We start from the raw sequence: 13,586 nt of genomic DNA on the forward strand, positions 1-13,586 counted from the left end.
AAGAAAAGGAATACAAATTGGAAAAGAAGAAGTAAAACTGTCACTGTTTGCCGATGACTTGATACTATACATAGAGAATCCTAAAGTTGCCACCAGAAAACTACTCGAGCTAATGAATGAATTTGGTAAAGTAGCAGGATACAAAAGTAATGCACAGAAATCTCTTGCATTCCTATACACTAATGAAGAAAAATCCAAAAGAGAAATTAAGGAAACACTCCCATTTACCATTGCAACAAGAAGAATAAAATACCTAGGAATAAACCTACCTAGGGAGACAAAAAACCTGTATGCAGAAAACTATAAGACACTGATGAAAGAAATTAAAGATGATACCAACAGATGGAGAGATATACCATGTTCTTGGATTGGAAGAATCAATATTGTGAAAATGACTGTACCACCCAAAGCAATCTACAGATTCAATGCAATCCCTATCAAATTACCAATGTCATTTTTTACAGAACTAGAACAAAAAATCTTAAAATTTGTATGGAGACACAAAAGACCCCAAATAGCCAAAGCAGTCTTGGGGAAAAAAATGGAGCTGGAGGAATCAGACTCCCTGACTTCAGACTATATTTCAAAGCTACAGTAATCAAGACAATATGGTACTGGCACAAAAACAGAAATATAGATCAATGGAACAGGATAGAAAACCCAGAGATAAACCCACACACCTATGGTCAACTAATCTATGACAGAGGAGGCAAGGATATACAATGGAGAAAAGACAGTCTCTTCAATAAGTGGTGCTGGGAAAACTGGAGAGCTACATGTAAAAGAATGAAATTAGAATACTCCCTAATACCATACACAAAAATAAACTCAAAATGGATTAGAGACCTAAATGTAAGACCGGGCACTATAAAACTCTTAGAAGAAAACATAGGAAGAACATTCTTTGACATAAATCACAGCAAGATCTTTTTTGATCCACCTCCTAGAGTAATGGAAATAAAAACAAAAATAAACAAATGGGACCTAATGAAACGTAAAAGCTTTTGCACAGCAAAGGAAATTACAAACAAGATGAAAAGACAACCCTCAGAATGAGAGAAAATATTTGCAAACGAATCAACGGACAAAGGATTAATCTGCAAAATACATAAACAGCTCATGCAGCTCAATATTAAAACCCAATCCAAAAATGGGCAGAAGACCTAAAGAGACATTTCTCCAAAGAAGACATACAGATGGCCAAGAAGCACATGAAAAGCTGCTCAACATCACTAATTAGTAGAGAAATGCAAATCAAAACTACAATAAGTTATCACCTCACACCAGTTAGAATAAGCATCAGAAAATCTACAAACAACAAATGCTGGAGAGGGTGTGGAGGAAAGGAAACCCTCTTGCACTGTTGGTGGGAATGTAAACTGATACAGCCACTATGGAGAACAGTATGGAGGTTCCTTAAAAAACTAAAAATAGAATTACCATATGACCCAGCAATCCCACTACTGGGCATGTACCCAGAGAAAACCATAATTCAAAAAGACACATGCACCCCAATGTTCATTGCAGCACTATTTACAATAGCCAGGTCATGGAAGCAACCTAAATGCCCATCGACAGATGAACGGATAAAGAAGATGTGGTACATATATACAATGGAATATTACTCAGCCATAAAAGGGAACAAAACTGGGTCATTTGTAGAGACGTGGATGGATCTAGAGACTGTCATACAGAGTGAAGTTAATCAGAAAGAGAAAAAAATATATAGTATATTAATGCATATATGTGGAACCTAGAAAATGGTACAGATGAACCAGTTTGCAGAGCAGAAATTGAGACACAGAAGTAGAGCATAAACGTATGGACACCAAGGGGGGAAAGTGGCAGGGGGTGGTGGTGGTGGTGTGATGAATTGGGAGATTGGGATTGACATATATACACTAATACGTATAAAATGGATAACTAATAAGAACCTGCTGTATAAAAAAATAAATAAAATAAAATTTAAAAAAAAAAAGAAAAGCCACTGAGGGACCTTGGCCAAGTCAAACTTCCCGTGCCTCATTTTCCTCTTCAGTAAAATGGGGCTTGTAATAGTACCTACCTCATAGGATTTAGAGGAGAATTAAATGAGTTAATATATGTAGAGTGCTTAGAACAGTGCCTGGCACATAATAAGAGCTATTATTTTAGCTAAGTGTCAACTAGTAGGTGTTAACCAGTGCTGTCGGCTCTTCACAGCCTATAGAATCCCACGACCTTGGCATTGTGTCTTCTGATAGAGACCCAAGGGGGCAGCAAATTTTTCTGTAAAGGGTCAGGTAGTAAATATTTTAGGCTTTACAAGCCACATACAGTCTCTGCCACATAATCTTCTTAGGGTTTTTAAGTCTTTAAAAATGTAAGAGGCACACGTGTATCGGTCACACATTCCCTCAACAGGTGTTGACTTATCACTTATTATGTGCCAGGTACCTTTCTGGATGCTGAAACTACAAAGATGGAGAAGTTAGCCTTCAACCTTTGTGATGGGATGCTCATAGCCTAATGCAAAGACAATCACAGCACCATGTGTAGTGAGTGTTTTAATAAGGGAGGAAGGGATGTGCTCTGATTCGGGGAAGTTGATTGATGAGGAGAAAGAGAAAGAGAAAAAGACACTTGAGCTATACCTTGAAAGATGCGAGGAATTCACTCAGAAGACATAGGCTGAGTAAGAACAAGGAGATCTCCAGAAAATTGCAGTTTCGGGGATCAGAAGAGGCCCACAAGGTTAGTGAGAGCCAGATCAGGGAGGCTGGGCCCCATATACCCACTGAGCCACTGGGACTTTATTCTGTAGGCCTCTAGTTTTCAAAAAAAAAATTTTTTTTTTTTAGAAGATGTTCGGGGTAGGAGTTTATTTATCTATTTATTTATTTTTGCTGTGTTGGGTCTTCGTTTCTGTGCGAGGGCTTTCTCTAGTTGTGGCAAGCGGGGGCCACTCTTCGTCACGGTGTGCGGGCCTCACGCTATCGCGGCCTCTCTTGTGGTGGAGCACAGGCTCCAGACTCGCAGGCTCAGTAGTTGTGGCTCACGGGCCTAGTTGCTCCGCAGCATATGGGATCCTCTCAGACCAGGGCTCGAATCCGCATCCCCCGCACTAGCAGGCAGACTCTCAACCACTGCGCTACCAGGGAAGCCTTCAAAATTTTTAACACGGAAAAATTGTCTTCAGGCAACATCTTAATCTAGAGCCCTGGATTCATGTAAAACAAATCTGGTTGAAGTTGGGTGGTAAATTCAGAGCACCTCCCTCCTGCTGGCCGCCTTCACCAGAGGCAGGTCAGGGCAACCTCTGAGCCTCCTGGCAGCACAGTTGGAAACCCACAACTCCTGGCAACGGGCAGCAAGCTCAGGGGCCAGGGAAATCCTGTGGCTCCACTTAAATTCTCCTGAAGTCAATAAAATGCCATATGTCTGTTTTTATCCTGAGCAGACATCCTGTTCTTCCCCAGCAGCACCTCTGCCTTTGCTGGTCGCAGGCTTGCCCCATGCATCTTTACACTTAATTACGCACTGTCTTGGGTCATTATCTAATTGTTTCTTAAGCATGTTTTCTCCCCATCTAGATGAACTGGCCTGAAGACAGGAAGTGCATCTTGCTTCTCTTATATCTCACTCAACAAGGAGATGCTGTTGAAGGGAAGAGCTGTTCCAACCCTAAGATTCTAAGACTCCCTATAGGAGGAAAGTATTTTCAAACAGAATAAGAGCAGTAACACAAGAAAACATCTCCCAAGGCAAGCATTAAGTTAGTGCAAGTGGAGTATTTAGTGGGGAGGTGTTTGTGTTTTAGGACTGAAGGTGGGTTGATCAGATTCCTCAGTTCACAAAACGTTATTGTTTTGGGTCCATACACAACTCTTCTCCTCTCACTTTTTTATAATTTCCTTTCATCTCCATTCCCCAACCCAACTTCCCTCCCTACAATACACAACAATTTTTTGTGTCTATATGTATGCTTTGACTGTTTTCTTGCATGCATGTATTTTAATATATAGAAATGGTATGTTCTCAGGTTTTAGATATTATCCTAACCCTGATGTTTTCAAGATTTATTCATATTGACAAGCATGCATCTAGTCCATTTCTCCTACATGCTGCAAAGTATTCCATAATCTGTAGCCACTAGATTTTACATATCCAGACCCTAAGAATGGATAACCAGGAGGCTTCCAGCTCCCCACTCCCTAACAATGCTGCGATGAACATCCTCATACAGATTCCTTACAGATCTATGTGGGAAATTCTCAAGCACATATGCCCAGGAGCAGGAAAGTTAAATCATGTGGTGTGAGTGCAAGTACTGCCAGGGTGCTCCCTAAAGAAGCTGCCCCCATCCCTTCTCTCACCAACCATGCCTGAGGGTTTCTGGAGCTCACATCCTCACCAATACTGAGGAATACTCAGTGTTATAGATTGAAATGTGTCGCAAAAAAACATATGCTGAAGAACTAGCCCCCAGTAGCTCAGAATGTGACCATAATTGGATACAAGGTCTTTGCAGATGCAGTCAAGTTAAGATAAAGTCATTAGGGTGGGCCCTAATCCAATATGACTGATGTCCTTATAAAAGGGGGAAACTTGGACACAGAGACAGACGTACAGAGACAATGTAAAGAGAAAGATGTGGGGAGAATGTCATGTGAAGATGAAGGCAGAGATTAGAGTGATGCACCTCCAAGCCAAGTAATGCCAAACGTCGCCAGCAAAGCACCAGAAGCTAGGAGAAAGGGATGGAACAGATACTCCCTCACAGCCCTCAGCAGGAACCAGCCCTGCCAACACCTTGATTTTGAACTTCTAGCTTCCAGAACTAGGAGATAATAAATCTATGTTATTTAAGCCACCTGGTCTTTTATACTTTGATACAGCTGCCTTAGGACACTAATACTCTCAGCTTTCCAAGTGCTGCCAGCCTGATGGGTATAACATAATATCTTATTATTTTTATTTTTATTTCTCTAATTACTAGTGAGTTTTAACATCTTCATATGCTTTTTAGTCAAATGGGTTTCCTTGTGAACTACCCAATTTCTATCCCTTTGCCCACTTTTTCAAAGAGGTTCCTATCTTTTTCTTACTGATTTGCAACAGCTCCTTGTAAATTTCAAATATTAGACCCTTAGAATTTGATACTTTACACACATCTCCTTCCAAACTATTATCTGTCTGTTAACTTTATCAATTCCTCATTGGGCAGAATTATTTAATTTCTATTTAATTAAATTCACCGATTTTTCAATTATGATTTGTGCAATTGAGGTTTTGCTTAAGAAATCTTTCCCCATTCCTATGTCCAAAGATGTTCTCCAACATAATGTTTTACAAACTGTATTGTTTCACCTTTAATGATTAGAGTCAATATCTGTATATGGTGTGAGCCAGAGAGCTGTTTAAAAACACAATGTATAGCAAAATGCTCTAAAATGTAATGGCTTAAAACTAAAACAAACATTTATTTTGCTCACATACCTGCATTGTAGGTAGGGATCAGCAAGGATGATTCATCTTTGTGCCATGGAGTGGCAGCTGAGACGACTGGCCTGGGGCTGAAGGATGCGTTTTCAAGATGGCTCACTTATGGCTGGCAAATTCATATGGCTGGCTGTCAGCTGGTAGTTCAACCAAGGCTGAGGGCTGGAGGTTGCAGTTCCTTCCCACTCGCCCCTTGATTGTCACAGACTGTTCGGGCTTCCTCACATTACGGTGGCTAAGTTCCAAGAAAAAAAGAAAAACGGCAAAGGCTGTACCACTTTATATCATCCAGCTTCAGAAATCACTAAGCATTACTTCCACTGTAGTCAAAACCTGCCCAGAATCAAGGGAGGAAACACATAAGCCACCTTTCAATGGGAAAAGTGTCAAAGTCACATTGTAAAAAAGCATATGTGGGAGTGGAGGGAATGTTGCAATCATCTTTGGGAATCGATTTGGCCACAGGATCCAACTTTATTAGCAGCTCATCTTTATCATTTCAGAAGTTCCTTTATACACATGGTCTGCTGCTGAGCTCTCTGTTACACTGCTCTGTTTCTCTGTTTTTTTGCCACATTACAGCTAGTAATGTGTCCATATCTGGTAGGGTAAGATCTCTCTCTTCATTCTCCTTTTGCAAACTTGTGAGTTATTCATGAACATTTACTTTTCCATACAACTTTTAAAACACATTTATCAAACTCCTAAAAAATAATCCTTCTGGAATTTTCTTGGGATTGCCTTGACTTTATAAGTTAATTTGGGGAGAATAAACATAATGTTATATGGTCATCCCACTCAAATACATAGAAATTACTCTGATCATTTCTTCTGACTTCCTTTTATAGCTTTTAAGACTTTCAATATTTCTTCTATAGAAGTCTTATCTATTTCTTGTTAATCCGTAAATATTTCATAGTTTTGGTTGCTGCCATGAATATTCTTTTTTAAATTATATTTTCTAATCTGTTTTTGCTCCTGTTGAGAAATTCTATTGATATTCGTAAGCTGATCTTGCATCTGACAGCCTTGCTTAATTCTAATGGTTCAATCTGTTGCTTTTGCTATATAATGATCACATTATCTGCAACTAATGACAGTTTCATTCCTTCCCCTCTAATTCACACCTCTAATTTCTTTTTCTGTATTTATAGTCTTGGCTAGGAAGCCCAGTATTGTGCTAACACTAGTGAATGATAATGGAGGTCCTTATCTTGTCTCTCTGACCTTAAATGGAATGTATCTTTCTCCACTAAGTGTAATTTGTGCCTTAAGTCTTTCATTACAAACAGGTATTGAGCTTTATTAAGTGCCTTTCTGAATCTACTAAGATAATTATGTGATTTTTTTCTCCTTTAGTCTATTAATGTATTGATTATATTACCGTGTTGAATCATTCTTTTATTTCTGAATAAACCTCCCAAATGACAATATATTTATATTTTTAACTACTAACAGTTGATAAGCTACAATATTTTATCTAGGATTTTTATATCTGTAATCATAAGCAAAAGAGGTCAGTAATTTTCTTTTCTTGTATTGCCATCATCCAGTTTTAGAATAAAGATTATATTCAACTCAAAAATGAGTGGGGCAGCTTTTGTTGTTTTCTCTTTTCTATTTTGAGGTTGCTAGAAGTGAACTGTAAAACTATCTGAGCCAGGTGCCTTTTTGGAGAGGAGGTCTTTGATTGCTATTTCAATTTTTGGTGCTTACCTGTTTATTCAAGTTCTTTCTGTGTCTCCTTTAACCAACACAGCCATTTAATAGTGTTCTCTAAATGTTCTCATTTCATGTAGAGTTTCCAAATTTAGTAGGATGAAGTTATTCATAATTTAGTTCCCTTATTTTTATATCTATTTATAGCTGTCTCTCTTGAAAAGATCTGTATTTTTTATTAAATATTTTTTCCTGATTAGTCTTTATAAACACATATCTTCATTAATTATTAAATAGCAATAGGATGGTTTCTGCTACTTATATTTCAAAAAGAAAACAAAACACAAGTGTTTGCCTGGCGAGTCACCACCAGACCTCACCTACCTCTCCATCCTGGACACCACCTCTCAAGTCTATACTCTACGCAAAAGAAAGGTCAGGAGCCTGAGCCCATGTCCCTCTGGGCCACCACTCAAGCGTGCCCTCCAGGGGCTACTGATCCACAGGCTATATGGGTATTTGTCCCGTTTTTCTCATCCATCCCCAGCAAGCAGTGCCACTGAGGAAACAACTCCTAACCGCTCACCATGTTCCCACCTTTGTACAGAGCCATACAAACTATAATCTTTTCTCCCAAACAAACACACGCTCGAGCGGGGAGATAAGAGTAACACTGAGGAATGCGCGTGAGGGGAGAAGGAACTCTGAGCACAGACTTGGATCATCCCACTTCATCACTGAGCAGTCTGAAAGGTGTGAGGGAAGTGTTCCAAGTGAGAGCAGTGCAGAGGACCCAGCCAGAGATCTGGAGCTCCATTCCCTCTGCTGTTTCCTTCCAGACTAAAGATCTGCCCCAGCAATGGAAGAAGGAGAAGGAGAGAGGGGGCAAATAAAGAGGCAGAGTAGAACACGGCAGGAAGGCAAAGAAAAAGGGAATCACTGAGCTACACTAATGCAATCAGGACATGTCCGATTACAACAGCTAATATTTGTGTCACTTTTCACACAGCAGGTACAGGGGACTACCTCAGTGGATTCCTCCACAGCCCTGAGAAGTACAATAGCACAGCTTTACAGGTGTGGAGACTTCAGCCCCCAAAGACTGTGAATCTCCCAGTCTTACATAGCTGGCAAGTGGCAGAATTGGGCCCCCAAATCCCTGGCCTTCTGACCCTAACATTGTCCTCTTTCCCCTAAACCATGTGGCCTCCAAAAACAGCAAGCTACAGGACAAAGGGGAAAACAGCTCCCTGTTGTTCACCCCGCCTCTGCAAGCCCTCATCTCTTTGCCACACTCACGTCCCTCCACCACACACAGACACACACACACACACACACACACACACACTCAGGAAACTGCAGGTTGATGGAAAGTCACCTTATTTGCTTCCTAAAGAACATGCTATTGTTTATTTGCCAAGAACCTCAGCAGGGCCTCTGGGCTGCCGAATATCTTGTTCTAGAAACCGAAGGGTCAGCAGTGGGAGGAGATGAGGCCTGTGCTGTCCTCAACGCCCACGCCCCCACCCCCCCACCGAAGATCACCTGTAGGTACAGGTACAGGTGCTCTGGTGGATACAAGGAAGCTCTCGAGGACCTTATGACGATGTCAGGACATGACGTGTCTATCAAAATAATAATAACAGCAACAATGACAGCAAGTAACTCTTCCTGAGTGCTTTCTATCCACTGCCACCATGATAAGATCTTTTAACAGCTTTGAATCATGTTTAATCCTCATGATTAATGAGGTAGGTTCAAGTCTTCCATGAGCAACTGAGGCTCCGAGGGGTGAACTGTCATATCCAGGATTATACTTCCAGCAGGGGACAGAAGCAGGACTCAGATCAGGCTCATCACCTCCAGGAGACAAAGTCTTAACACCGCCTCTTTGGTTTATAAATACCTGGTGGGGAAGGCTAAACCCCAAACAGCTGGTATAATTAATGTCTGCAACACCCAGAGTGGTGAGAGAAATCTTCAAAGAAGAGATAGCCTGATGCAGATATACAAGAAGGGAAAAGACAGACCAGAGGCCTGGGGTCACATACAGGAGAAATGTTGGGAGCGAATGTGGGAACAGGGCTGACGGGGTTTACGTAGGGAAGGGGAGGCTGAAACAGCCTGAGCAGGGCTGTGGAAACCACATCGATGGCTGGTCCTTCAGACTAACAAATTCAGCACCAGAAAGAGGACAGGCAGTCAGGGAGAAGAGAGAAAGAAGAAACAAGTCCACAGTCTCCAAACTTAGTTTTGTCAGTACATAGTAAGACCAGGAGAAATCTGTCCCAACCTCTGATTCCTCAGTTCTCAGGTACCTAGGACAAAGTTTCCACCCCCAGAGCAGCTTCCTCGGAATATTCCCAGTCACCTCCCTCAAAATGGAGCAGGTGTTCGCAGGTGTGTGCTCTTGGAAGGGAGAGACAGCCCTCTCACTGTAAATAAAGGGAATCAGTGGCAGACACGGGTGTTTGCTGTTAATGTGGGACCTCCCCACTGCCCCAGATCCTCTCTATCTGGGAAATAACCCATCCCCCTTGTCGTGCAGTTTTCAGTCTTATCCCATTCCAGCCACATCTACACAGCCCAACTAGCATGGCTAGCTGCCCACAGTCCACTCAAGGACCTCCCATTGAGCCAGCCAGGCACTCTGTCTGCCTTGGATGTGCAAAACCTCGTCAAGACACACCAGAGTGTTCAAGCCCCCAGAGTAAGTCACAGAGCGTGTGTCCTCCACACTCCTGCCCATCACTAGGCTGCAGTCTTCCAGAGGGACCCGAACCTCTGAGAAATGACATTACAAAACCAAAGAGAATCTGTCTCTCAAAAGTTCAAAATTATTACTGATCAGGAGAAAGGGTGTGCATTTAGCCAGATTCCAGTAAGATCTGTAGTCCTCCATTATTAAGAAGTCTTGCTTCAGGAGCACAATTTTAACTGTTTGCTTCTAAGCTTTTTAAATATATATATATATTTACATTTTTACACACATACATATATAGTAGAACACCATTTAAACTATATGACAGCAACTGCAAAATTGAAATTCTGTCTTTTAAAGGGTTTTATGTACTCCTCTAACTGAAAACAGCTTCACAATAAAAAAAAGATCCAGTTTTACAAGTGGGCCCAACCAAAATAGTAACTATGGCCTTAAGGGCTATTATCCCATTGCTGTATGAAGGATTTAAGGCATATAAATGCCCGTTAACACAGCTAAGCATAATAATCTGATTTATAAAGTATCCCTTGCCAGGGCCCTTGTAGCACCCTACAATTATGCTGCCCCAATTAAAACATCCTACAAGCCTATGGGCTTCCTTGGTGGAGCAGTGGTTGAGAGTCCGCCTGCCGATGCAGGAGACGCGGGTTCGTGCCCTGGTCCGGGAGGATCCCACATGCCGCAGAGCGGCTGGGCCCGTGAGCCATGGCCGCTGAGCCTGCGCGTCCGGAGCCTGTGATCCGCAACGGGAGAGGCCACAACAGTAAGAGGCCCGCGTAACGCAAAAAAAAAAAAAAAAAAAGAAAATCCTACAAGCCTAATAGACTTGCCCTGAAAGACACTGCCCTATAAAAGCACGACCCACCCCACAAAAAAATCCTGATGGAGGGAGTTCTATGGCAAGGTTGTGGCCGCAGAAGGGGTTTTCAGATGGAAGGAGAGCATTCTAAGTGTCTAATGCCCATGCTCAGTGTCTGCCAAAGTACACAGGAGAATGATAGCCCCACAGCAAAGAAGCACTTAGGAGGAGGGTGGTCTGGGTGTCCATCCCAGGCTTTCTTAGTAAATTTGGATTCTGCTTGTTAAAATGGGTTCTAGGCATGGGGAATCCGACTGACATTTTCTATTGGAAAGCAGGAGGAACTCTTTTGTTCCAGAGGCCCTTTGGGGCACCGCTCTCCCTCTTGGCCCACCTCCAGCCCAAGTTACTCTGCACAATTTGCAAGGTCTCAGTCATTCTTGTGTGTGTTGCAGGGGGTGAAGTGATCCTCAACTGTCTTATCTATTAGACAATTTTATCATAGCAAAAAAGGAAATACACCTCTCCAAATCTACCCTCCATTCCTAGATGTCCATGGACAATTGAAATTTCCAAAAGACCTAAGAATTTACTAAACTACATGTCTCCAAAGTCTTAGTGAAGTATGAACACTGTCTCTTGACTCTACTGGGAGGAAAGCATTCAGCAAAGGAGAAAAGAAGAGAAGATTTATTCACAAACAGGCAGAGGCAGCCACACACTGCTGTGTTCCTCCGCACACCTCATTCCCATTAAAGCTAAGTTTCTATTAATGTTAACTTGAAATGCTAGTGAATTTTCAGCCAGATAGGGACTCTTATACATCTTGTAGGAAAGTAGATTGTTTGAGCCTTTCTAAAAATTCACAATCTCCCAATAGGTACCAAGAGCTTTTTAAATGCCCGGATCCTTTGATCCACTTTTGGAAATATATTCGAAGGAAATCAGCAAAATTCAGTCCAAAAGCAAAGCACACTGATGCTCACAGCAGCACTGCCAAATCTAGAAAGAGATGGGAAATGATCCGACAGTTCAGAAATAAGGGAATAACACATAAATTCTAGTTAATCCATAGACAGAGTATGATACATAATGCTTTTAAGAATGATACTTGCTTCTGTTGGAAAACACAAAATAAGTCTGAATAAAAGGAAACAAAAACTGTGTTCTTGGATAAGAAGTGTCAGTAAAGATGTCAATTCTCTCCATCTTATTCTATAAATTAAACGTCATCCTGAAACGAAGCAGGACCCTATGGTCTATGCCCACCATGTTCCCTGACTGCCTTTTGCCTGTGGAAAAACCTTAGCCAAAGAAATGAGAAAATGCAGAAACAAAGGAAAACAGTCAAAAGAGACCAAATAATAAAAGTTCAGTCATTAAGCACAGTCAAAGACATTTAGTTCCTTCTCAAGGGCTGTAGGTAACATTCTGAGCCATCACCTGTGAGCTGTCTTATAGACAGTGAAAGCCGCACCAGGTAGAAGAAGTTAACTACATGAGGACCAGGCTGTAGCCATGACATAAGCTGCCACAATTCCGAGAACTGGCCTCAAAGAAATGAAACAAACTGACCCTGGAACTGAAGACTAACTGTACTAAAACAATCAAGGTGATGCTGGTCAGACCACCGACGATCAATTTCAAGATGACTGTCAGAGCTGACTGTACTGTTTCTGCATGTAGCCCCCTCCCTCAACCTATGAAGGCTCTTGCCCACTGACTGTAGGGGGTGGGGGGGAGTCGGCCTTTGGACAGGTGTCCGCCCTTCGCCACCACCAGTTGCTGGCATCCAAAATAAAGCAAACTTTCCTTTCCACCAACCTTGCCTCTTTATTGGCTTTTGAGCAGTGAGCAGCTGGACCCCACTTTTGGTTACAATCCCAATCCAAGTCACAAAAAGAGATTTTGTTTGTCCATTGTGTTGGGAGGGTAGAAATTTGACAAAATGATTCCATGGTATCCGGAAAAATAATCCATGTGAAAATAGAAAAGAAATATTAATTTTAAAGGAACAGTAGTCAGGATACCCTAGACCTCATTATGAAAATATTGTTGATAATATTTGAAACCAGAAAGCTCACATGTAGCTGGTAAGAATGTAATAGATAAACATTTTGGTAGGGTAATTTTTCCTTATCTTTCAATATTTTAAATGTGAACCCTCCCCTTAGTCCAGAATTTTCACCCTAGGAATTAATCTTACATAAACACTCACACTTGTGCAAACAAATATATGTGTAAAGATGTTCAATGCTGTGCTGTTTATAATAGCAAAAAAATGGAAACCATCAAATACCCACCAATAAGAGTTTGGTTAAGAATGAGATTTCCATAGAATGGAATACCTTGTAGCAGTTTAAAAGAAGGGATGGTTTTGAATGCAGAAACATAAAAGATTCCATGATATAATAAGTGCAAAAGTCATGTTGAAAAACTGTAATAATATGAACCGTATTTTATATGTCAACGAATACAAAATTAATGTCTGGAAGGAAACATAAGAAACTGTTTTAAAAAAGGGGGAGGGGGAACTTCCCTGGTGGTGCAGTGGTTAAGAATCTGCCTGCCAATGCAGGGGACATGGGTTCTAACCCTAGTCTGGGAAGATCCCACATGCCACAGAGCAACTAAGCCCATGCGCCACAACTACTGAGCCCGTGTGCCACAACTACTGAAGCCCGCACAACCTAGAGCCCGTACTCTGCAACAAGAGAAGCCACCACAATGAGAAGCCCGCACACCACATCAAAGAGTAGCCCCCACGTGCCACAACTAGAGAAAGCCCATGCACAGCAACGAAGATCCAATGCAGCCATAAATAAATAAATAAATAACAATTTTTTTTAAAGGGGGAAGGGGACCACAGGAAGTGAGGGAATGAGGTAGATGAGGAGAGGAAGTTTGTATACTTTTTGTTCCATA

At 41.5% G+C, this 13,586-nt stretch overlaps 1 protein-coding gene across 12 annotated transcripts in view; it reads right to left on the reverse strand.

Annotated features, from left to right (window-relative positions):
• Positions 1–13,586, reverse strand: part of MEIS1 (Meis homeobox 1) — a 964,979-nt gene that overhangs the window by 899,153 nt on the left and 52,240 nt on the right. For 11 of the 12 annotated variants that reach the window (XM_079941540.1, XM_079941543.1, XM_079941545.1 and 8 more), the window contains exon 2: positions 5,479–5,716. The gene's annotated coding sequence lies outside the window, so the exon portion shown is untranslated. Of the gene's footprint in view, positions 1–5,478; positions 5,717–8,685; positions 8,714–13,586 lie in introns of those variants that run through there. The other variant, XM_079941544.1, reaches the window with a different exon arrangement.

Source organism: Stenella coeruleoalba (assembly GCF_951394435.1).
Source record: "Stenella coeruleoalba genome assembly, chromosome: 13".
Lineage (NCBI taxonomy): Eukaryota > Metazoa > Chordata > Mammalia > Artiodactyla > Delphinidae > Stenella > Stenella coeruleoalba.